Source organism: Palaemon carinicauda, chromosome 3, assembly GCF_036898095.1.
Source record: "Palaemon carinicauda isolate YSFRI2023 chromosome 3, ASM3689809v2, whole genome shotgun sequence".
In the NCBI taxonomy this organism is placed as follows: Eukaryota; Metazoa; Arthropoda; class Malacostraca; order Decapoda; family Palaemonidae; genus Palaemon; species Palaemon carinicauda.
Window position 1 is genome coordinate 148,238,646 of NC_090727.1, and position 25,602 is coordinate 148,264,247.

The 25,602-nt window shown below is 40.4% G+C and overlaps 1 long non-coding RNA gene across 1 annotated transcript in view; it reads left to right on the top strand.

Moving 5' to 3' along the window:
• Window positions 1-12,140: 12,140 nt before the first annotated feature.
• The window catches only part of LOC137637921 (uncharacterized), a 69,813-nt gene continuing 56,351 nt past the window's right edge, over window positions 12,141-25,602 (top strand). Inside the window, exons 1-3 of the long non-coding RNA XR_011043824.1 lie at window positions 12,141-12,200; window positions 13,630-13,756; window positions 13,903-14,159. This is a non-coding gene — a long non-coding RNA (uncharacterized lncRNA). The remainder of the gene's footprint in view (window positions 12,201-13,629; window positions 13,757-13,902; window positions 14,160-25,602) is intronic.

A 25,602-nucleotide genomic window follows, 5' to 3' on the forward strand; every position in this document is an offset into this window, starting at 1 on the left:
TATAAAATGACAGAGCAATCGATACACGACAACATACTTTATATTATTTATTAAAAAAAACAGAAACAAAACGAATATTACTTCATAATTAAACTTAAAAGAGGAAAATAAAAAACGATGGTTTGAAAAAGATAGAGGTTGAAGACAAATATGCATATTTACGATGGCATAACTGAACGTGAAGTCAGTGGTGTCGTTGATAAGACCTTTGACTTAAGAGATTACATCTGTGATCCAGAAAAGCAAGCCATATTTAGCCTAACAGGACAAGCACCACTCCTGTGTGAGGAGTGTCTGCTTCTGCTACAAACAGTTTGGTTAGCAACAGCGCGGGCCAAGGAAATCTCAAGCCTCTATTGACCTTCCCCAATAATGCTGCATTACATCAGCAGCAACTGTCGTTGAGAGAGAGAGAGAGAGAGAGAGAGAGAGAGAGAGAGAGAGAGAGAGAGAGAGAGAGAGAGAGAGAGAGTGTCCTAAAATTTCACTATGATGGCCCACATGCCATATGCAATCATTAGCATATAATATGAACTTAATGTCACCTTGAACAGTGTACCCAACTTCCAATCGAGATCTGGTCAAGTATCATACTTCTGAGAGAGAGAGAGAGAGAGAGAGAGAGAGAGAGAGAGAGAGAGAGAGAGAGAGGAGAGAGAGAGACCTCACTCCTGTATTTGCCAGACACTGCCATACCATTTACTCTCAACGATACTGGTGTTACCAACTTCAATTTAAATGCCTTCTCACTGATAAAACACGCATACCAACATGGGGTTCGAAGATAAAGTGACTATCCCAGCCAAGGTCTATAGACCTTGATCCCAGCCACTGTTAAGGGTATAGTTATGTAAAGAAAATGGTTTGAGAGAGTCTAGAAACGGCAGCACCAGTTGGAGGCAAGTGGCGCGATGAAGCGCTGGTGGGGGAGGGGAGGGGGAGGGGTGGGGGAAAGGTGGGGGAGGGGAGGGGGAGGAGCAATGCATGGCCTGCAGCAGGCTTTTCCTGTGCCTCGCTATGTTCCTGCTTGGCGCCAGCAGACTGTCTTCTATTTCGAATAGGTGACACCATAACCAAGATTCGCAGATCCTTTGTCATCATTTGCAGAGTGTTTCTTTAACAACATCAAAGTTATAGTTTCAACCAGGTGGCAAGGGTTTGAGAAAGCCGTCATAAATATTCACATCATGTCATAAACAGAGCCTGATTAGAAAATAAAAAATACTAAGAATGTATATTCATATTATAGAAAATGCAGGTCTGATTTCCACGAGTAACATTGGAAATAAACACGAAAATTCGAGAGGGAATAAATGAATTCCTTCTCCAATGTAGCAAGAGGAACTGCTTTCATTCATATTTAAATTCAAACTATACAAATAGACTGAATACCACCAGTAATATATATATATATATATATATATATATATATATATATATATATATATATATATATATATATATATATATATATATATATATATATATATATATATATATATATGGTAAATGTAGGATTTAACATTAATAGGAAGCTTAACAACTCAAAATTTGTAGATGACATAGTTCTGTGCAGTGAATCATGGGAGGAATTGCAAATGATAGATTTCAATAGGAAAAGCAAAAAAAAATGTAGGACTGAAAATAAATAGGAGGAAATCCAAGATAACGTTCGATGAAAAAGCAGCGAAACAACAAATAAGGGTTATGGACAAAACTCTAAGAGATTGTTAATGAATATACATACTTCGGACAGACAGTGTGTTTCTCCAAGACATGAGACCAAAATTAATAGAAGGATAAGCATGGGATGGAGAGTTTTGATAAACAAAATGAGATTATGAAAAGTAAAATGCCACTTCTCTAAAAAGAAAAAGTATTTAATCGGATGGTACTACAAATATTAACTTATGCATCAGAAACTTGGAACCTTAGTAAAGCTTTAAATCATTACCTAGTTACAACTCAAAAAACATGGAAAGAATACTGATGGAAATAACACAGCGAGACAGAATAAAAGCAATATGGATACGAGAGCAAATTAAAGTACAGGATATTCTAACATGCAAGAAAAAGAAATGGACAAGACATAATGAGTATGGCAGATAATAGATGAACATTAAAAATAACAGAATGGGTCTCTAAAGATTACAAAAGAAGCAGGGGAAGGAAGATATGACGATGGATTGACAAACTAAGAAAATCTAAGGGTATAAACGGGTACAGAAAGACCATAAAAAGATGCGAAAATTTAAGGCTATTAACTGGTACAGAACGACCATAAACAGAAGAAAGTGGAAGGGAATGTCTGAGGTCTTCGTCCTGCAGTGGACTAGTTAAGGCTGAGGAAAAAAAAAAAATATATATATATATATATATATATATATATATATATATATATATATATATATATATATATATATATATATAATATATATATATATATATATATATATATATATAATATATATATATACTGTATATATATATATATATATATATATATATATATATATATATATATATATATATATATATATATAAGCTTCTCCCTAATAGGTAATGACTTAAAAAAACAAGATTGCCACATTTATCCTCTCCTTACTAAGTCCGGGATGAATCAATTGTGCAGTAAAACTCCATAAAATTAACCACTTCACACACCTATGCAAAGACTAATAACCATTGCTGAAACACTTTCACAAACTGCATTATTCAGCCCTTACTTGCAAGTACTCTCGAGCCTTTTCCAAATGTAAAGACCTTTCCTTTTACGATACAGTTTTCCCAGTACCTGTCCATGAATCCCTCCCCTACTTACCGGCACTGCTGAAATACAGTATATTCTGTATTTCCTTTCTATTAAGCTATCATCTAACATTCTTTCCACGTAGTAGGTTGGCCAGGTCACCAGCCACCCATTGACATACTACCGCTATAGTTATTGGGTCTTTTCACTGGTCAGACTACTTGGATCCCTATCTCAAATAGTATATCTGGTTACGGTTTATTTTTCTCTTGCCTACACATACACCGAATAGTCTGGCCTATTCTTTACACAGTCTCTGTACTCATTCACCTGTCAACACTGAGATTACCAAACTATTCTTCTTCGCTCTAGGGATTAACTACTGCACTAGAATTGTTCGGTAGCTATTTTCTTCTTGGTAAAGGTAGAAAAGACCCTAACTATTGTAAGCATCTCTTCTAGGAGAATGACACTTCAAAATCAAACTATTGCTCTCAAGTATATGGTCATCCCTTAGTCTTTGTACCATGGTCTTCACTGTCTTTGGTTAGAGTTCTCTTACTTCAGGGTACACTCGGGCACACTATCCAATCTTATTTCTCTCCCCCTTTGTTTTTTTTTTTAAGTTTTTATAGTTTATAAATTGAAAGATTTATTCTAAACGTGTTACTGTTCTTAAAAAATATTTTATTTGATTGTTTATTACTTCTCTTGTAGTTTATTTATTTCCTTGTTTCCTTTCCTCACTGGGGTATATTTCCCTGTTAGAGCCCTTGGACTTTTAGCATCCTGCTTTTCCCACTAGGATTGCAGCTTGGCTATTAATAAAAATAATAACTGGATCACATCAAAATAATCTAATCTATTCTTAAGATCATGCCAGTCTCCCTACTTTATCTCAACATTTCTTACCTTATCAATTCTTGTTGGATCACATATACAACATAATAGTTCAAATCCACAGTGTGTGTTTTGGCACACACATGCTACTTTCGTCTTAAAGGAGCTTGGCTCCAATAGGTACCACCTTTCATGGCCTCTGCAAATATTTTGATATAACATTAAAACCCTTCACCAACCAGACTGGAACCCAGAGTTACCTAAAAAGACAGGATTTACATCTACAGAATCACTCTAGATACGTGAAGAAATGGGACTGAATTACTTCAGCCCAGGGTATTACAATCCTCAAAGACCTTAGATGTCAGGATGCCAGATAACTCATAATCAATCAATCTATCATAATAACCCTGGCAATCTGCACTCATCCTTTCTAAAGACTTCTGTCGACCTATTCTGGTTTAATTTCTCCACGGTATTCAACTGCACAAATGAAATTTCTTGTTACTTTTCCCAGTCATTTTTCAAAGTCACTCTATTTACTTTCCAGGTAACGCACATGGAAGGCTTTTGATTGAGAAAGTAAGGCATATGAGAGTGACTGACAGCAAAAGAATGCTGGGGTGGTAGAAAAGGGTGTTATGCAAGGGAGAGGATGTATGCATGAAATGTCTCTAATGTGGGAATTTAAAAAGTAATGTTGAATGAACTGTACTTATTATACTGTATATAGTAAATCAAAAAGCTTATGTTCATCAATAGTTAATGGGTGGGTGAGAACATATGATATTGATGATAGGCTGCTGAAAGAAATTAAAATGATTTGATGGAAATTAAGTATTTGTTAAGAGTACATAGGCCAGTAGTGACCAAATGAGGTATGAAACAACATTGTGTCACCTCTCCGCCGCTGATCAACATCTGTATGGGTGGAATGAAGCAAGAAGTAGAAAAAGGGACAGCTGGTATAACAAATGCAGAAATTGCAGAATAAACAAAGGAGATGTGAACTGAATGTGGAATAGTTGATGTTTGCAGATGACCCTGTGCTATGTGGATAACGTGATGAAAAATTGCAAAAGCTTGAAAGAGTTTCACGGTCAGCACATGCAGAATGTTGAAGAATACATGGAAATGAGGAAGATGGAGCAATAAACATTAGAATGGACGATGGAAAAATAGTAATGCTTAATTCAAAAAACTATCTTGAATAATACAGAATGATGGAAAGATGAGAGAAGACATGAGTTACACAATAGAAAAAAGAAAAGTAAGACTTATAAAAGACTAAAGTTGTCTACTTAGTTCTAGGAGGGAATTTAGAAAAATACTGTTTAATCAACTCCCATTTACGGAAGCAAAGCATGGATGTCGAATGTAAATTACAATATAAAAAATTGAAGCTATTGAAATGAATAGTATGTGTGGTATGTATTGTATATGTGGTGTAAGAAGACTAAACAAGATGGAAATTGTGGAGACATACAGAAATAGTAAAAAGGTTAGCATAGCTGAGAGAATAGATCAGAGCATTTTGATATGGTTCAGTCATGTGGAGAGAATGGAAGACATTTGGTTTTTGAAAAGTGAATGATGCAAAGTCCTAGGCTGTTTGAAGAGGGGAAAGGCTCCAAAAGGTTGGATAGGCAGTTGTAAAGATGAACTGAAAAGGAAGGACCTTGATATCTATGAAGTGCATGAGTACATGCAAGATAAGAGTCGAGAGGCACAATTGTGTAAGGGGATAAATGGGCAGGTTTAAAGCCTTCTGCGTAGATGTAAGAAGCAACTAATATTAAACGTTTTACATCAAAAGATGTTCTACAGTTATGCAGTTAAAGGATGAAGGTGCAAGGGATTTGAATTGTTGTTTGGAGTCATTCTGTTGGAAGAAACATACGCTGAAAAAAATATACCCTATACAGTACATATAATGCATATAGCAGTTTCTCCTAGGAACGGTGGTTCCCGAACACCAACATAAATCACGGCTGCACGCATCCCTTAACAACTACTAAAATGGAGATAACCCATTTACAGATGGTTAGTCATGCAATTGATGTCTATTGGCCAAGCTCTAAACCTCGACCATGTAGTCCACCTTTCTAATTCGAACCTTACTTGAATGGTAGAGCTGTGTTACAAAGGATTCTATGAACACAAACTGAACCGGGGTTCTTAAGAGTAGTATTATTCAATGCATACTCTAGAACAGCAATCATTTTATTTTTGTTAGGGAATTATAAGTACTATATGCACAATCTAAAGCACTACAAGATTAGAAATGATACTATAACAGTGAATTGACAGTTCTAATTGAAAATGTTTTCCTAAACATGATAAGCAGTATCGATATTACCAAGCAGATTCTCCACAATCATGATAAGAGTCACCAGATGGCCATTCATAAGACAGTTATTGTAGTTGTTTTTGACCTTTTGATGCTAGCTGTACTGATAAGGTTAAATTTCATCATATTTGAATTTTCTGGAGCCTTTTCATATTAGTACTCCAGGCATTCTAACAATTATTGAATTACCTTGACGCCCTGCAACTTTACACTATAAATTATGCTAAAGCCTAATTAGACACCACCTAAATTAAGGCTAAAAAGATATACATAATAAAAAAAAAAACCATACAAGCCATGCTGACTTACTGTACTTTCAATGTACAGTACAGGGAATTTGAGAATTCAATCTACTGTCCTAATAAAGTAACTCTATAGACATAACCATACTGTACTATAAAATCTTTTGTACCCACAATCATGAAGACAGTACTGTACAAGAAAGTACAGTACTTTACATGTAGCTTTGAATATGCTAGACCTAATCTTGTGCCTCCCAGTACGTTTAGTTTAAAATCCTAACCTTAGTTTCCTACTTTCCAGCAAAAACTTATGGACTGGGTCTTTGTTGTATTTTGTAACATCAAGTAAGGCCTTAAAAATAAATGTGTATAACAGCCTAGACTCTATTAGACAACAGTAACTAAAAAACTTTTGCAAACTGCCCTTATATCCATATGATCACAATAAGGCTTAAATTATGCAATGCTAGAAAAGAAACCAAAACGCATGGCATTATTTAAATTATGACTAGAATTACTTATGATATTTATTTCTCGCTAACTTTTCCATCAAGTTGAGCAATTTTCTGTTTCTTTCATGGCAGCACTTCAGCAGAATATAAAAAAGGTTAATGAGCTATTAATGTAAATTATGGTTTTTGTTATTGTGGATCGCCAGATTATAGTATTTGGTGGCGTACCAAATTAAGTAGGTACAAGGACACAGCTAAGGAGAGCATGGTTGGGTTGGGTAAGTAGCCCTAGGACAATCCAAAGTTGCCATATTTTGCCTGGAAACATACAGGGTAACGAAGGTAACGAAGCCTCTTTTAATTCAATCTTATTCTCTTCCTCTTGTTTTTTAAAGTTTTTATAGTTTATATATTAAAGATTTATCTTAATATTTCTGTTCTTGGAATATTTCATTTTAAAATACAGTAGATTGTTCGTTGCATCTTTTGTAGTTTATTTATTTCCTTTCCTCACTGGCTATTATCCCTGTTGGAGACCTTGGGCTTATAGCATGCTGTTTTTCCAAATAGGGTTGTAGCTTAGCAAGAAATAATAATACGTACAAGATTCAAATAAAATGCTGTACACATTTTTATCTTTCTTGGAATAAAAGTCGCTTTGTTAAATGTACAGTAAACACTTTGCTATCACTCACTTATTAGCTACTCCCTTAAGTCTGAGGAAATTAAGCCAATTTCGACAGCTTGCAGTTGATACTTCAGCATGTAGACCTTCATAAAAACATAACTTCTACAAAATTGCATGAGTTTGTCCTTATTGATTCAATTAGAAAAGTCTTACACAAACACTTCGACCTCAGTGTTCAGGATTTAACTGGTATTAACTTTTTATATCCTTTTCTAGACTGTGTCAGAAATAGAAAAGTACTTTAATAATGAAATATGATTAGTGTACTTATAAAAGCATTTACGTCTATGGTTAATATTGAAGATCTCACACAACACATGATCTTTAACTTACACCACGCATGTCAGAAAAATGCTACAGACATAAGCAAGATGAAACGGCCTAAATCATTGTTGGGCAGTGAAAATTCCTGGTCCCTAAAAGGAGGCACGTAGTTTCAGCTTCTCTACAATGAAATTAAGACTACTGTACTCTCTATGATATACAAAGGCCAACGACATATGAAGTACAGTATTGCTACAAACCAAGTTGGAAAAGCAGGATGGTACTGTATAAGCCCAATGGCTCCAACAGCAAAAATAACTCATGAGGAAAGGAAATAAGAATACAGAATATCTTACCACTCGATTTCTTCCCCACAAATTTTACCCAGAAAAGTTCTATTTTCATGTAAAGGTATTTGTGAGATTAACTTTCAATGTCAGCTTTGGGTTGAGGGAGTTGCAGCAGGAGCAAATTCCTCAGCCCGCCAAATGCGTACGGAAACGGAAATTTAGGTCAGGTTAGTGAGGCTGTATTAGGGTCGTACATATCCCCTTAATTTCCTTACAACTTTTAAACACATTGCTGATCTCGGTTGTCATTGGAAACGAGGTTGTAAATGGATCAGTAATGTTGTGTGTAATTACCAAATAACTAGAGAAACTATATTGGTAATTTGTAAAATTTTACCAAGCACTTGTACATAATAAAATATTACAAGAATAACAGCCAACATTTAGCAACAGCTAAAAAACCCAGTAAGTGAGTAGGTGGTTGGGTCACCGAATTATTGTCCACCAAAATACTTGCTCACTAAGCTACATGCGTAACGCTACATGTACTGATTGCCAAGAGAGAGAAGCTATGAGATAATGTTTAATTATGAGCAAAGTAAGCTATTGCGGAGAAAAGACTATGGTGGGAATAATTAGCATTAGTTCATGGACCGACATACTTGTAGATACACTTTTTATAGTTGGTGATGACGAAAACGGATACGAAGGATTTTTGTTTTCTACACGAGCAGCAGGCTTCGTAACCCTACGATCTACACAGGTATCGACTAACCTAATGTAGGTAGTCTGGTAAATTTATAGTTACGGACAAAACAACATTTTGAACAGAAAAAAATTGTTTTTCCTATAGTAAATAATTTGCTTTCACTGAATTTGACCTTCATTTCCACAGAAAATAAACTGAAAACCCGTGTTACCGTCTAAGCACGGAGATATTTTCTGAAATCTTATGGCATTTGCTCCGCCGTGCATTCGCTTCGCTCGCGGAAAAAGAAAAACAACTGGCTCCTAAATACTGGCAAGCGGTACATGCTAAGCTGCGCACACTAATCCCATTGATTATTATTTCTTGGATAATTGTTTTTATTTGCAGTGGAAGTGGAAATTTTTCTAGAGGAAACACGTCATTTTGTAGAAAAGCTGTTCCGTCCGTAACAATAATAAAACCGGTAGCCTGGCATAGTTTGGGTAACACATTAAAGTAACTACAGCCTGCACCTGATATGAAGTTTGCAATACGTGTGCAGTACTTAACAGTAGTCTACCATGGCTTACCAAAAATCTAAACTAACAAGCATAGTTGCCCTGCATTATTTAATTAAATTAATAATTACATTAATACCTTTGGGGGTAACTACCGTCTCATACACGGAGAGAGCTTGCCTAGCATAAACCCTGTCATTAAATCCAATTTCCATCCATGACAATGAATGTCATTCTACAACATCATATTTCTTATCAGCAAAATACACTCTTCCATACAATGCCGAGCTAATAACATATTAAAAGGGAATTATAATGGTATTATATTAACACTTACTCTTAAGAGGTAATGGGATCACAGCACCGATATGACGTCTTTGACCTTGACGTGATCCCGGCTGTCAGTGTCTTCTTCTTCTTCTTCTTCTGTCGTCTACAATGTTTTCGTGCTACGTCATCAAGCTTTCGGTAGGTTGGTCATGGTTGACCTTTATATGTGAGAAATTTTTATGGCAAGGTGTTATCCTATCCAATTTCAAAGTAGAAGGGAATAACAGTAAAGATTGAGATCCTCATTATGATATTAATTTATTTAAGGCACAGATGATATAAACTTAATAACAATAATAAGAATAAGCTTAGAAGCTTTGCACCTATCTATAAAGAGATAGAGTGCCCGCAAACTTATTTTGCGGAGTGAGCAATAAGGAACCAGGAACCATGGGATTTGACCTCGACATTATTTTGGTAATATTACATTTTCGGTTGCTGGTTATATTTTCTGTAATCAAATAATAATATTTAGGGGGAAACAACATTAAATTACACTTAGAAATTTACAAATGACCTGAAAAAGTTAGACTTCTGTTTTTATTTATTGCTTATTTTATGCTTCATTGTGTTCTATTTTCTTATGATGTCAAAATATCAATATATTAGTCGGTAGGTAAGTTAAATTAGAGAAAAGAATGGAATAGCAAAATCTAGAATTCAGAAATATCAGTGTTTGCAGGAAGCATTTTATCATATCAGTGCTTACACTATCGGCTGTCCACACACACACACACACACACACACACACACACACACACACACACACACACACACACACACACATATATATATATATATATATATATATATATATATATATATATATATATATATATATATATATATATATATATATATATATATATAGTGTGTGTGTGTGTGTGTGTGTCTGTGTCTGTGTATAAAATTAAATGGATTTCCTGTTGTCTGTGTATAAAATTAAATGGATTTCCTGTTGTCTGTGTATAAAATTAAATGGATTTCCTGTTGTCTGTGTATAAAATTAAATGGATTTCCTGTTGTCTGTGTATAAAATTAAATGGATTTCCTGTTGTCTGTGTATAAAATTAAATGGATTTCCTAAAATGGGGATGATTTCTGAGAAGAACAATGCAAGTCACTGCTAAATATATCCTTTTACTTATGAGACTTGTATTATTCCAAGTGCAATAATACTTTTTTAATGCACACAGTTTCATCATTAGTGCATTGAACCCACTTCACACATTCAACCCTATTTGGTGACACTTAAGGCCTCTCCTTTTAGAAATATTTTTTATACTTCCACCAAATTCTTTTGAGTGCTCCCTCTCTTATTATTATTATCATTACTTGCTAAGCTACAACCCTAGTTGGAAAAGCAGGATGTTATAAGCCCAGGGGCCCCAACAGGGAAAATAGCTCAGTGAGGAAAGGAAAAAGGGAAAAATAATTTTTTTTTAAGAATTGCAACATTAAAATAGATATTTTCTATATAAACTATAAAATTTATGACAAAACAAGAAAGAGAGAAATTAGATAGAATAGCGTGCCAGAGTGTACCCTCAAGCAAAAGAACTCTAACCCGAGACAGTGGAGGACCATGGTACAGAGGCTATGGCACTACCCAAAACTAGAGAACACTGGTTTGATTTTGGAGCGTCCTTCTCCTAGAAGAGCTGCTTACCATAGCTAAAGAGTCTCTTCTACCCTTACCAAAAGGAAAGTAGTCATTGAACAATTCTGAATAATCACTCATTTTTACTAATTAACCTATTACTTGGCATATTTTCCACACATGACCAAACCATCTCATCAATGATAATCTTCATATCCCTGCTTGTGTCTCCATGCCACGTCAATCCCTCTTATGCTACATGCTATGTGATATGTTCATTTAAACAGCTCCAACAACTTTTCTTTCTATTATAATAATCCTTCTTATTTTACTTTTATAAAGGAGACTTGGTTAAAAATCTACTAATACATTACTCCCTGACCTTCCCTGACAACTTGATTAACTCCTATAATTATTTAGTGCATATTATGCACCTTCTTACTTCTCTTATGCTGTGCTTCATGCTTTTTTCTTATATTAAGTCGTCTATTTTGTTTACTCCAAAATTACTCAATCCTGTTCTCCTAAAATTCATACTATCCTTCATTAGTACATTGTGATCATTTTAATTTGCTCTCATTTCGCTTATCTCTCCCATTTGCCCTTTTTTTTAACTCCTATACCATCTGCATCTTCTCTTTACTATCCTCCATCAGCGCACCATCATCTGTTAACGCCATCTTATTTCACAATTTCCACCTACACTCACGACCCTTCTATCACTATCACTATTCCCATGTATCATTCATTCTATAAGAATGGAGATCAAATGCATGAAAAACCCAGTTTTAAGCCAAACGCATGCTTTATTTAAAGTTTATCATGAGACTTGTGTCCTCTTTATCGATCCTGTAAGTTGAATTTTTCTAAGGTAAAGGTTCATGTATAATACACTATCAGCCCCTCTATCATCTAACTTTACTTACAATCAAAATTTTACCAAATATATTGATTATTGATATATTTATTGAATCTATTATCATAATACATTTATTTTTTGTTTATTTGTTTATCGCATTATCCACTGATTTTAATATTGTAGTGTAACTAGTTTTTAAATAAAAGAGCCGTTATATAGGAACACTCCCTTGATTACTACTACTGCGATCTCAAAGTGCTTAAGAATTTGTTTTCCTAAATCTCCTATTAAATCTACCTATATTGACTTTATTCCAGGTCTGAATAATTAGTAAGTGATCATCGAATACCCATTTGGTAGTGGATTTAGTGTCATAATAGATAATATTCAACATGGTTTAATGGGAAATCGATATAGTACATACTAGCCTCATCTATCTCATTTGGCCAATGACAAACTTTTTATACGAATCATCTGCTTCAGTATATTCTAGTTTAGGTCCCACATTATAGAATACGGGGCTTTTGTATAACTACGGGCAAGAACACGTGCATAGAGCACCATCTAATCTTAATTTACCCACCTAACCTACCCCGCAACCCGTGTCCTTAATATTTAGACTGCCGTATTCCTAGCGATAGGATTGAAAATAGGGTAGTTAATGGGCATGGCCGTTGGTGGAATGTAGTTTGTTGGGACAGGCGATATCTTTCTAATTATTTGTCTAATTGTTTTTCTCCATGGGGAAGATGTTCTTTATTATGATCTGATATACCATAATATGAGTTATTTTATCATTTTACATATATTTTACCTTTAGCACGGCAATATACTGTATTCTAAGTTCAGCCCGGTCCGCACACGTCACGTGAAACTCCTGCTAGTTTCAAAACTCCTCAATAAATAAAGCCCGTGCCGTTGTGACGGTCTGAATGATCCCCCGGTCTCAGAATTCTCCTTGACATTGTATAATGGTTCTTTTCCGCCATTAGCTCGCTTCGCTCGCATGAAAATAAAACATCAAGCTCGTATGTACTGGCAAGCGGTAATGTTGAGCTGCGCACGCTAACATTACAGGAAAATAAAACGTCAACCTTGTGCGCACTGGGAAATGGTAATGTTCGCGCATGCGCAGATTATCAAAGAGAATTCTGAGACCGAGGGATCGTTCAGACCGTCACACCGTCCCAGATTATGAAGCGTTCATTTTTACAATTTAATCCTGTCCTATCATTATACTGTACATTCTTACCTCTCGGTTCAGTTGCTATAGTGTACCTTTGTCCTACTAAATAATATCATTTGTTTTGGTAAATGTTTCCTGAAACCACTCCAACTTGTCAAGTGTTGCAGTTAGAAACACCCCAACTTTCACAATTTTTCTATAATCTAATGTACTTAATCACTGATTGAAGAGTTTACGGTATTAAGGAGATTTAACATTTGCAAATTCATATGAAGGAACATAACTCTACAAAGTGTGTTATTTATGGATTCTGTGTATTGTATAGCCTACTTCTAATCCAGACATAAATACATTTAGGATAATGAGATTAGTGTGTATTTTATAACCTAGACCTTTCAATCAGTTACCTTTTGATACTGATGTGGTTGAACAACAAAATCTTGGCTAGAAAAGATTTTAACACCAGTACTTGAATTAACTTGGCATAAGCCTGTATACCCTCTACTGTACTGCATTTTTACTGTATTCTATTTTTTGTTTTTAATGTGAATTATCTTATGTTTATTTTGATAGATATGTGATGTGTATCAGCATGGATATCCAAGTGCATGAAGTAAGATTCGACGATTGTAGACCCATTGGAATATTTTGGACAGACTGCGGAATCCTTCACCCCTTACACAAACACTGCTGTTGCGAGGTTTGTTGAGTGAGCATTTTAGAGTTAGTAGTTTGTAGTTAAATGAGTTGATTCAGTTAAAATTTTAAGTGAATTCTGCTAAAGATTTGAAATGATTTCATTCACTGGATAAATTAAATTCTTCATTAGATAACATTGCATTTCAGTATGAGGCTGGAAACTGCAGGCTCCACCCAAGCTAGGACCAAAGAGTTCCAGGTAATGGCTGCTGGTGACTCAGTAGGTAGACCTATAGGCTCCCCCAAGCAGCCCCTTCCTTAGCTCACAAGGATGGTGGGGTTGCAGCAACCAGAGAAACTAATGAGTTTTGAGCGGGCCTCGAACGGCAGTTAGGCAATCATCAGGCAAGAACGTTACCAACAGGCCCCCACAGCCCTGTTGTAGAATTTGAAGGATTTTAAAGGTAAGTCTTTGTCTGGTTTTAAGATAGGTACCAAATTTTTCAAAAAATATGTAGAAGTGAAGTTTGTACTACAAGAGTTAATGTTCTTGGATGATCCCTGAGTTGCAGTGTCAGTGAATGTTCCCAGTGCTCCTCATGTGACACACCTCCTGTGTAGTGGTTTGTATTGTGTTAAAGGAAGCTCTTGTAGCTTCCTCCTCAGGGGAGCGTAGTCATTAACGGTTGCCCAGATATTGACTCCTCTGTGATGGTTGGCAAGGGAAAGGAGAGTTCACCCTCTACTTTCCTCCTCCACCAATCTTTTCTCCTTTCTCCATTCTCATCATAGGACATTTCTTCCTTGTAAAGACGATGATGAGAAAGAAAATCATGTGTTAGGGCTTTTCGCAAAAAGTTCCTTGGGACTTAAGAATTATTGCTGTCATCCTTTGGGAGAGAGTTTTGGTACTCACCCACTAACTGACCAGTAAAATGAGAGTAAGCCAGTGTTACAGTTACCACTGTTGCCTTAGGAGCAGGTGAGCTGTCGTACTGTAGGCATGGGAGGGTGAAGTGTATGCGCTCAACTTTCTCGTTCCTGTTGTGTTATGGAGGATTAATCCTTACCTTGGTTTTCGCTCTATGCTTTATTGAACTTGCCCAAGGACTGGTACCTTCTTGGTCAGTTAGCAATTGTGAGTCTGGTGTTCATCAGTTGCTGGTGAATGGTCCTACCTGGAAGAATCTCCAGTACTGTATGGTAGGCTAATAGGGGTATCCTTCCTTCTATCACCTCATGCTGATATGTATATCACACAATGACCGGTACCTTCATGATTGTTTAGTGATTGTTAGCTTAGTATTAGAGCCACCAGTGTTCCATCAGTTGCTGGTGACCGGTCCTTTATGGGCCATTCTCCAGCACTGTACTGTAGGCTAATAGGAATATCATTCACTCCACTGCCTCATGCCAATATGGAACTCGCGCATTGGGTGGTACCCTCAAGGCTGTTTAGTGAAGTTTAACCTAGTGTGACAGCCATTGCTGTTTCATCAGTTGCTGGTAAACAGTTCTATCAGAACCGATCTTGAGCACCTACAGTAAGCCAGCATGGGTATTGTTATTAATATGGGTATCATTTATGCCACCTCTCTTACTGTTTTGTGGCATATCTAAGAGAGCTCACATACCGACCAGTACCTGTGGGGTCATTTAGCAAGCGTGAGGTTGGGGTAGCAGGTGCTGATTTTTACTTTTGAGCCGTTACAAAGTTTTCCCACCAACGGGTACTTACTGGGATGGTCAGCAAGGTAAGACCATTGTAACAGTGTCTTATAGTTTGCTGTTTGCATCAGTATCAGGTGATAGGTCCTTCTGGACAGAACAAAACCACCTAACTTTTAAGTGATTGATGGTATGGCCATACTGTCGTGTGAAACTATCCACCTCCTCTTCCCCATGTGATTCTGACTATTCTTTTCAGAATAAGAAGAAATCAAAGAAGTCCAAGAAGGCCAGTCGTAAGAATTCCCATAGGACTCTTCACAACGCCACCTTTCTTTTGGAGAAGTGGACGTCTCCCGGGTGGGTTGGTTACCTCAGTACCCAGACTGACTTAACTATCCTTGTAGCCAGGCCAGTTGGAGATGTACAGTCCCGTATCTCTCATTCTATATTTTGTGTACTGTATAGCTTTTGTCAGTACCAGTTTTCCCATTTCTATCTTCCTGATCTGTTTGTCTTTTTTCTTATACTCTAAGTGGTGCTCTGCAGTTAACTCATGGCCATTTTCTATGCTTATTGTCCTATTGTTATGCATATTGTGCACAAGCTTTGTGTGGCCATGATTTAATTTCAGATTACCATTTATCTTTGTCTTCTCTGTGCATTTTCTATGGTAAAATTATGATACAGATGCATGTTGTATTGAAAGAATTAAGTGGCCAGTAATGTCATGTCTTGTGGAACCCAGGAGTTGCTGATGCAATATTTATTTGATTGAATGTCCAAGTAAAAACTTGCATCATGTAATAGAAATTGCGTATCCATTTACTAGTACAAGGCATGTAACCTTGGTTACCTGCCTAGGTGCAGTCTACTGTACACTGTTTGTCAATTAAAACTTTATGTATATGTCACATTCAAGTACAGAACTGTAATAAAAAGGCTCTTGTCTTGGAATGAGATTGGAACCATCTGAAAACTGAAAGAGAGACTAATATCATTTACTGAATTTAGGTTTCTAGGTCACAATTCGAGCAACATTTCATGAAGGTAGGCGACATTGTCAGTGACAATGACATCTGTGCATGATTGGATGAAGCTGGTGGTAAACTTAAGAGATCAAATCATGCCTGATAGAGAGATTGTTGTTGCTTTTGCTGCTATTAGTACCTAGGATGTTTCCACTGACAATCATGCCTCAGTATATGACAAGCCCAGATTTTTCCAGCTACAGTATGTCATTGTAGTACTGTATAAGGAGGAACATCAAGCTATAGCAGCATTGGTTGTATAGTAAGTGTACAGTCCGTTTCCATCCGGCTATCGCCTCATTTTATGTTTGTATCCCCATTTGTGTTTTTTAACTATTTCCAAGGAGTTGATTGATTGTTTATTGGCCAAGATCCTGACCTCATGATCCCAAAATAGCGTTTTTAAATATTTAACTTAGCCGGTGAATATATAATAGCTGCTACTCAGCGGCTCGACAGAAAACGCACTAAAAAAACTCGCGAGCGATCGCTATGAAGGTTGCGGGTGTGCCCACCAGCGCCAACTATCGGTCAGATACCACTCTTGCATGTAAACAAACCCTTCAATTCTTCTCTGTCGACCTTGACGACAAGACGTATCAATTCTCGCTGTAGAACCTGGAGTTTTCTCAACATAATTGGTGAAGTACTTCATTTTGGTTTGAGCTTTCGCAGTGCAGGTGTTTTTCCTCAACATAAACTCTTGAACTCTTTATTGAATCAGATTATTTGTTGATGACTTGGATTGTTTTTGGAATTTTCTTTGACTAATTCAAAATGGCTGACCCTTCACAAGTACCTAGATTTCGGAAGTGTAATGCTAGGGACTGTAATAGGCGTCTTCCAAAGGCATCTCTCGACCCACATACTGTGTGTTCCAATTGTCGGGGTAAAACCTGTCAATTGGGAGATCGGTGTGAGGAATGCGTGGGCCTTTCGGAATTCGATTGGCTCGAATACGATAAATATGCACGTAGGCTAGAGAGAGATAGGGTAAGGAGGAGTTCATCTAGGTCTGTAGATTTTTCCTCTCCACATGCCCCTGAACCTAATCCTTCCCCTGTAGTGGTTGTTCCTAACCCCCCTTCTAGCACTCAGGAACCATCTATGCAAGACATGTTACGTGCTATTCATGCCTTGGGGGAAAAAGTTGAAGCGTTAGCAACTGATCGTAATCAACTCATGGCTGACGTGAAGGAACTTAAGTGTCAGAGTGCCACGGCGGAAAGTGGGAAAGTGATTAGTGCGCAAAGTGTTGTGAACAGTGTTGCGACCGAGGGTTCGTCTGTTCGTGCCTGTCGTTCACCTAGTCCGGGACCTCTTGCAAGCTCCCAAGCCCAGGGGAGAAGTAATGTCGTACGACTTATGGGTTCGAGAGGCCTTGATCAGCGAACAGACGTTCCCTCTATGGTATCAGGCGTATCTCACCAAGATCGCCCCTACCATAAGACGAGAGAGCCCATTTTCTCCTCGTCTTCCGAAGGCTTTTCATGCAAGAAACCGTGGAGCAAGGTTTCTAGGCCTCTTAAACGGAAGTCGGTCCCTTCAGGACAGGTCCAACGTCCTGGATGTAGTCATTGGGACAGTTCGGACCCGTTGCAGTCATCGGATGACTGCTCGCCGCCTAAGCAAGGCAAGGTTGTGCCGTCTCAGACGTTAACCCCGTCGGTTACCGCACTCATTCCCGTGGACCCTAAATGGGTTATACTGCAGGACATGCAGTCTAAGCGTGCCTCCCTTATGGAAGACTATTCTGCCGATAAGGTTTCCGTTGAGCCTAGCCGTTTATCTCATCAAGATCCTGGCCTTCAGCCACCCAAACGTTCCTTTGTGCGTCCTGTTGACGTTGGTGTAGCCAAGTCACGTCAATCAGTTTGTTTAGAACCACACTCGATGCGGTCTCGTGTGGATTTTCAGCCGCATTTGGACGTTAGGCAACTTGCTGATGCTCCTGTTGACGTTCAGGACGTTCGCCAACCATCGGAGTTGACTTGTTTTGACACTGAGCGTCAACATCCGCAGTCTAGAGTTGTTTTGACTGCTCAGACTAGGCGGTCAAAGCAGTCTCGGGTGGACGCTGTGCGTCCTCACGCACCTGTTGTTGTTGACAGTTCACAGACTGTCAAGCAGTTACATGACGTTGCGTCCTGGTCCGCTACTAATGCACCAGTGCGTGTGGACGCAGCGTGTCAAGCACTGCCAACCCCTTTGCTTGTTTCGCAGCAGTTGTCAGATGAGGAACCTTCAGATGAGGACGTTGCTGACCCTCAACCTGAGGATCATCCTTCAGATATTGATGAACCCAGATCAGTTCCGCCATCAATGGACTTTGAGAAAGTCATGTTGATTTTTAAGGAGTTGTTAACCGATAACTTCATCTCTGTTGCTCCTCGTTCACCGCCGTCTGAGTTTGTTTTAGGCGTACCTGCTGACATGCCAGCCTTTACAAAACTTGTGCTATCTCGCTCATCCAAGAGAGCTTTACGGCTTTTAGGCGATTGGTTGGAAACCAAGAGGAGTTTGGGGAAGACGGCCTTTGCCTTCCCTCCTTCTAAACTCTCGTCTAGATCGAGCGTCTGGTATGCCACGGGAGAAGTTCTCGGCTTGGGAGTCCCTGCCTCTGCCCAGGGCGACTTCTCAAGCCTTGTAGACTCTCCCCGCTGTCTAGCCATGAGACGCTCGAAGGTTAGTTGGTCATCTTCGGACCTTGACCATCTGCTGAAAGGCATTTTTAGAGCCTTTGAAGTTTTCAACTTCCTTGACTGGTGTTTGGGAGCCTTAAGTAGGAAAATCTCATCGGCTGATAGAGATGTCTCCCTACTCATTATGTCCTGCATGGATAAAGCCATCCGCGATGGATCCAATGAGCTATCCTCCTCTTTTACTTCAGGAATCCTTAAGAAGCGAGAGTCTCTTTGTTCTTATCTGTCGGCAGGAGTTACTCCCTGTCAAAGATCTGAGCTACTCTTTGCTCCCTTATCGAAGTTTTTGTTCCCTGAACATTTGGTTAAAGACATAGCTTTGTCACTCGTGCAGAAGGACACCCATGACTTGGTTGCGTCCTCTGCTCGCAAAGGGACTCCTTCGACATCCTTTTCTGCAAGACCAAGGATAGACACTCCGGCGTCCAGGTTTATACCGCCCTTTCGTGGCAGAGCTCCCAGCAGGGGAAGTACTCGTGCCGAGGGAAAGAAAGGAAAGAAGAGAGGAGGCAAGTCCTCACGTGGCAGAGTCTGACTGCCCGCAGCCTCAGACAGCAGTAGGTGCCAGACTCAAGAACTTCTGGCAAGCCTGGGAGAAGAGGGGCGCAGACAAACAGTCTGTGAAGTTGCTCAGAGAAGGGTACAAAATTCCATTTGTACACAAACCTCCTCTAGCGACTTCCCCCATCGACCTCTCTCCCATGTACCGAGAGGAATCAAAGAGACAAGCCCTGAAACTAGAAGTGTCTCTTTTGCTAGAGAAGGGAGCGGTGGTGAAAGTCTCGGACCTTCAATCACCGGGGTTTTACAACCGCCTCTTCCTAGTACCGAAGAAGACAGGAGGTTGGAGACCGGTGCTAGACGTCAGTGCCCTGAACGTCTTTGTCACGAAGACAAAGTTTACCATGGAGACCACGAAATCAGTCTTAGCAGCGGTCAGAAAGGGAGACTGGATGGTCTCTCTCGACCTAAGAGACGCATACTTCCACATCCCCATTCACTCAGATTCCCAACCTTTTCTGAGGTTTGTTTTCGACAATGTGGTGTACCAGTTTCGGGCCCTGTGCTTTGGCCTAAGTCCTGCTCCTCTCGTGTTTATGAGGCTTATGAGGAATGTGGCAAAATTCCTCCATTTATCGGGAATCCGAGCCTCCCTTTACTTGGACGACTGGCTTCTCAGAGCCTCGTCCAGTCATCGCTGTCTGCAGGATCTTCATTGGACATTGGATCTGACCAAGGAATTGGGACTTTTGATCAACATGGAAAAGTCCCAGCTGATTCCATCCCAAACTATACTGTATTTAGGGATGGAGATTCGCAGTCCAGTTTTTCGGGCTTTTCCGTCTGCCCCCCGAATAGAGCAAGCCCTGCTCATAATCCAACGGATGTTGAAGAGAGAACGTTGCTTAGTCAGGAATTGGATGAGTCTGGTAGGGACTCTATCATCCCTGGAGCAGTTTGTCTCGCTAGGAAGGCTACACCTTCGACCTCTCCAGTTCCATCTAGCTTTTCACTGGAAAAAGGACAAGACGCTAGAGGCGGTCTCAATCCCGATCTCCGAAACAGTAAAGGCATGCCTGAATTGGTGGAACGACAATATCAATCTAAGAGAGGGACTTCCCCTAGCAGTTCAGAAACCAAACCACATTCTATTCTCAGACGCATCGGATTTGGGTTGGGGTGCGACCCTGGACGGTCGGGAATGCTCAGGTCTGTGGACCTCAAGTCAGAGGAGCATGCACATCAACGGCAAGGAGCTTTTGGCAGTCCACCTGGCCTTGATGAACTTCGAGAGTCTCTTTCGAAACAAAGTGGTGGAGATCAACTCGGACAATACCACAGCCTTGGCATACATTTCCAAGCAAGGAGGCACCCACTCCCTGACACTGTACGAGATCGCAAGGGACCTGCTCATTTGGTCAAGAGATCGAGGCATCTCCCTGTTAACGAGGTTTATACAGGGCGACTTGAACGTCTTAGCAGATTGCCTCAGTCGGAAGGGTCAGGTAATTCCTACGGAATGGACCCTCCACAAGGACGTGTGCAAGAGGCTTTGGGCGACTTGGGGTCAACCCACCATAGACCTCTTTGCAACATCGATGACCAAGAGACTTCCAATCTATTGCTCTCCAGTCCCAGACCCAGCAGCAATACATATAGATGCTTTTCTTCTAGATTGGTCTCATCTAGACCTATATGCATTCCCACCAATCAAGATTGTCAACAAGGTACTGCAGAAGTTCGCCTCTCACGAAGGGACAAGGTTGACGTTAGTTGCTCCCCTCTGGCCCGCGAGAGAATGGTTCACCGAGGTACTTCGATGGCTGGTAGACTTTCCAAGAAGTCTTCCTCTAAGAGTAGACCTGTTACGTCAGCCCCACGTAAAGCAGGTACACCAAGGCCTCCCCGCTCTTCGTCTGACTGCCTTCAGACTATCGAAAGACTCTCTAGAGCTAGAGGCTTTTCGAAGGAGGCAGCCAGTGCAATTGCAAGAGCGAGGAGAGCTTCTACCATTAGAGTATACCAATCGAAGTGGGAAATCTTCCGAAACTGGTGCAAGTCAGTATCTGTATCCTCGTCCAGTATCTCTGTAGCCCAAATTGCTGATTTTCTCTTACACCTGAGAAAGGTTCGCTCCCTTTCAGCTTCCACGATCAAGGGCTACAGGAGCATGTTGGCTTCGGTCTTCCGGCATAGAGGCTTAGATCTTTCCAACGATAAAGATTTACAAGATCTCCTTAAGTCTTTTGAAACCTCTAAGGAACGTCGTTTGGCTACTCCTGGATGGAACTTAGACGTGGTCCTAAGGTTCCTCATGTCAGACAGGTTTGAGCCATTACATTCAGCCTCCCTGAAGGATCTCACTCTTAAGACTCTTTTCCTGGTGTGCTTGGCCTCGGCTAAAAGAGTCAGTGAACTTCATGCCTTCAGCAAGAACATCGGTTTTTCTTCAGAAAAAGCCTCTTGTTCTCTTCAACTTGGTTTCCTGGCCAAGAATGAACTGCCTTCTCGTCCTTGGCCTAAATCTTTTGATATTCCTTGCTTATCAGAGATCGTAGGCAACGAACTGGAGAGGGTGTTATGTCCCGTTAGAGCTCTTAAGTTCTATTTAGCTCGTACTAAGCCATTACGAGGTAAATCTGAAGCGTTATGGTGTTCGGTTAAGAAACCATCCTTACCTATGTCAAAGAATGCTTTGTCATATTTTATCAGATTTTTAATACGAGAAGCCCATTCCCACTTGAATGAGGAAGACCGATCTTTGCTTAAGGTCAAGACGCACGAGATTAGAGCTATAGCAACCTCCGTGGCCTTTAAGCAAAATAGATCTCTGCAAAGTATCATGGACGCGACCTTTTGGAGAAGCAATTCAGTGTTTGCGTCATTTTACTTGAAAGATGTCCAGACTCTTTACGAGGACTGCTACACACTGGGTCCATTCGTAGCAGCGAGTGCAGTAGTGGGTGAGGGTTCTACCACTACACTTCCCTAATTCCAATATCCTTTTAATCTGTCTCTTGAAATGTTTTTAATATTGTTTTATGGGTTGTACGGAAGGCTAAGAAGCCTTTCGCATCCTGGTTGATTTGGCGGGTGGTCAAAGTCATTTCTTGAGAGCGCCCAGATTAGGGGTTTGATGAGGTCCTGTTGTATGGGTTGCAGCCCTTGATACTTCAGCTCCTGGAAGTCTTTCAGCATCCTAAGAGGATCGCTGGGCTTCGTGAGGAAGACAGACTTACAAGGCAGAGTAATCGTCTAAGTCAACTTCCTTACCAGGTACCTATATATTTTGGTTTTGTTATATTGATAACTGTCAAAAACTCTTAGCTTATACGCTGTAAACTTAATTAACTCTGGTCTCTACCCACCGCCTTGGGTGTGAATCAGCTATTATATATTCACCGGCTAAGTTAAATATTTAAAAATGATATTTTAATTATAAAATAAATTTTTGAATATACTTACCCGGTGAATATATAAATTAAAGGCCCTCCCTTCCTCCCCAATAGAGACGCAGCGGGACGAGAAGAATTGAAGGGTTTGTTTACATGCAAGAGTGGTATCTGACCGATAGTTGGCGCTGGTGGGCACACCCGCAACCTTCATAGCGATCGCTCGCGAGTTTTTTGAGTGTGTTTTCTGTCGAGCCGCTGAGTAGCAGCTATTATATATTCACCGGGTAAGTATATTCAAAAATTTATTTTATAATTAAAATATCATGTTTTTAAACTTCTCTTTTGTTTTAAATTTCTTCCTTTCTAACTTTTAAATTGATCATGTCAGCTATTCAGTCGTCCGTTCAAGTGACTGTGCGTAGGTGATTACAGTATAGTGTTAGGACTCTGTATACTGCGACACCTTTGGGACTAATTTCCCGTATGAAGAGATTTGACATCCTAATTTCCAAATGATAAGTAAGGAGAAAAGTCTTGCCTCTCCATAGTTATCAATAACTATTGTGCTATATCTTTCATTGCGATGAATCTGTAACTTGCTTTCCATTTGAATTTCCTACTCTGCCATTGTCTCATCCAACATTATATTCCTCCTAATATTCTCTAGACATGTGGTCCTCAGTAGGGTTCTTGGATCTTGCCTGGATCTCATTTCTGCTCAATTCCTCAAGAAATTTCAGGCAAAAGAACACCTGTATTTCGTCAGATTGATATTTCCTATGTTATAAATCATGCCCATGGCCTTGTTTTTTAGAGCATGCTCTGGTTCAGCCAATCCATAAAAGGGTGACTGCTATAATCCTTCTAACTATTTTTTAATTTTGTTCCATAATCGAAATACAAACAACGCTATTTAAATAGGGGTATTACTTTTGGCGTAGCTGAAATGACGAGCCATTAGATTTTTAACGAGGGTTAACTACCCCCTCGCTAGTTAGCAGGGGGTAGGTGAGAGGTAGCTAGCTACCCCTCCCCCCTCACACACCGGTGAACTGATTCTCTTTGCTTTTGGCTCGGGTGATGGTCAGACGTGTCTGCTCTCAACCTCGCATTGACAGCCTTAATCTTTTTTGCTTTCTCTTTCAGTTTGTGTGTTTGGAAGTTGGTCTCTCTCCTTATCATGCAGAAATGCCCTGGTTTACCCGACCGCCCTTGTGAGACTTATATGTCGGCGGTCGAGACGGACCCTCACACCTTGTGTCCGTTCTGCAGAGGTCAACAGTGTGATAAGGATAAAGTGTGCAGTGAGTGCAGGGAGTGGTCTACCTCCCAGTGGGAGAGGTTTTCCCGGCGACGGAAGAAGAAGTCTAAGCGGGATCTTTCTCCTTCAAGGGTTTCCTTGATGAAGGAAAATTCCAAGGACTCTTCTTCCGTTGCCCAAACCTCCTCCGAAGCTCCCGCTCGATCAGTCTCTCGTGAGAGGCTGTCGAGTGGTAGCATAGGCCGTTCTGTTGTTGACCGACCTCGGGGTTCGGGAGAGGGAGTTGCCTCCCACACTGAGGCAGCTCCTCCTCCTCCTCCGGGGGAGGATTTATCTGTTTCTGTTTCTGTTTATAATGATGATTTATTGCAGCTTTGGGCTTCCTTGGGGCTTAAGGGTTCACCCTCCAGGGAAGCCCTGTTTGACTTGATCCAGTTGGGCGCAGCTGTCAAACAGTCGCCGGTGATAGCGGAGGTTGACCCTCTGTCTATCGTCGACGTTGTTGTGGCAGAGGCTTCCGATGGGTCGGGTCAAACCCCTGCCTTGGGTGCTGATGTTGCTGAAGGCTCAGTTCCCCCCTCCGAACATCCTTCGAGGGAGGAGCTGAGTTCAATGGTCTCTCCTGCAGGTGATTCTCCCCCTCGGGGGAGTTCACTGACAGAGACTCCTCATCGGAGGACCGACGATGGTGTTCCTGCTCCCAGAGGACGTATCCGTCGCAAGGCTCGCCCTCCTCTTCGCCGTAGAGGTCTTCCTTCTCCCCACAAGGGAGTTAGGAGGCACCTCTTCGGCTCCTCGCTCTTGCCGTCCCCCGCAGAGGATCCTCCTTGTCATGAGTCGACCGTTGCTGCCGCATCTCTGGACCTCTCTGCAGATCGTTCGCGATCTCCTACGCCTGCCAGACCTGCTGACCCTCCTTCACCGTTCGTGACAGCTGATGCGCAGTGGGCACCCTCGCATCCCGTTATCCAACGGACACTGGTCCCTTCTGGGCAAAAGGGCTTGTCTCACAATGTGAGCAAGTCCCTTAAGTGCCAGGTTTTACCTGTGCGCCCATGCTGCGAGCGCTCAGTTACGCGCAAGCCTTCTCCTGTTCCTGCTGTTGCTGAGTGTCATCCTGTGCCGGAAACAACGCGCCAGCGATCTCCTATGGCAGGGTCAACTTGTCAGCGCTCTCCTGCTCGCCATCAATCTCCTGCTCGCCAACGCTCTCCTGCGCGTCAGCGATCTCCTGTACGCCAGCGATCTCCTCCTCGCCAGCGCACATCTGCGCGCCCTGATCCTGATACGCGCCCTACGCGCCCACGATCTCCTGCTCGCCCACGATCTTCAGCTCGCCAGAGAACTTC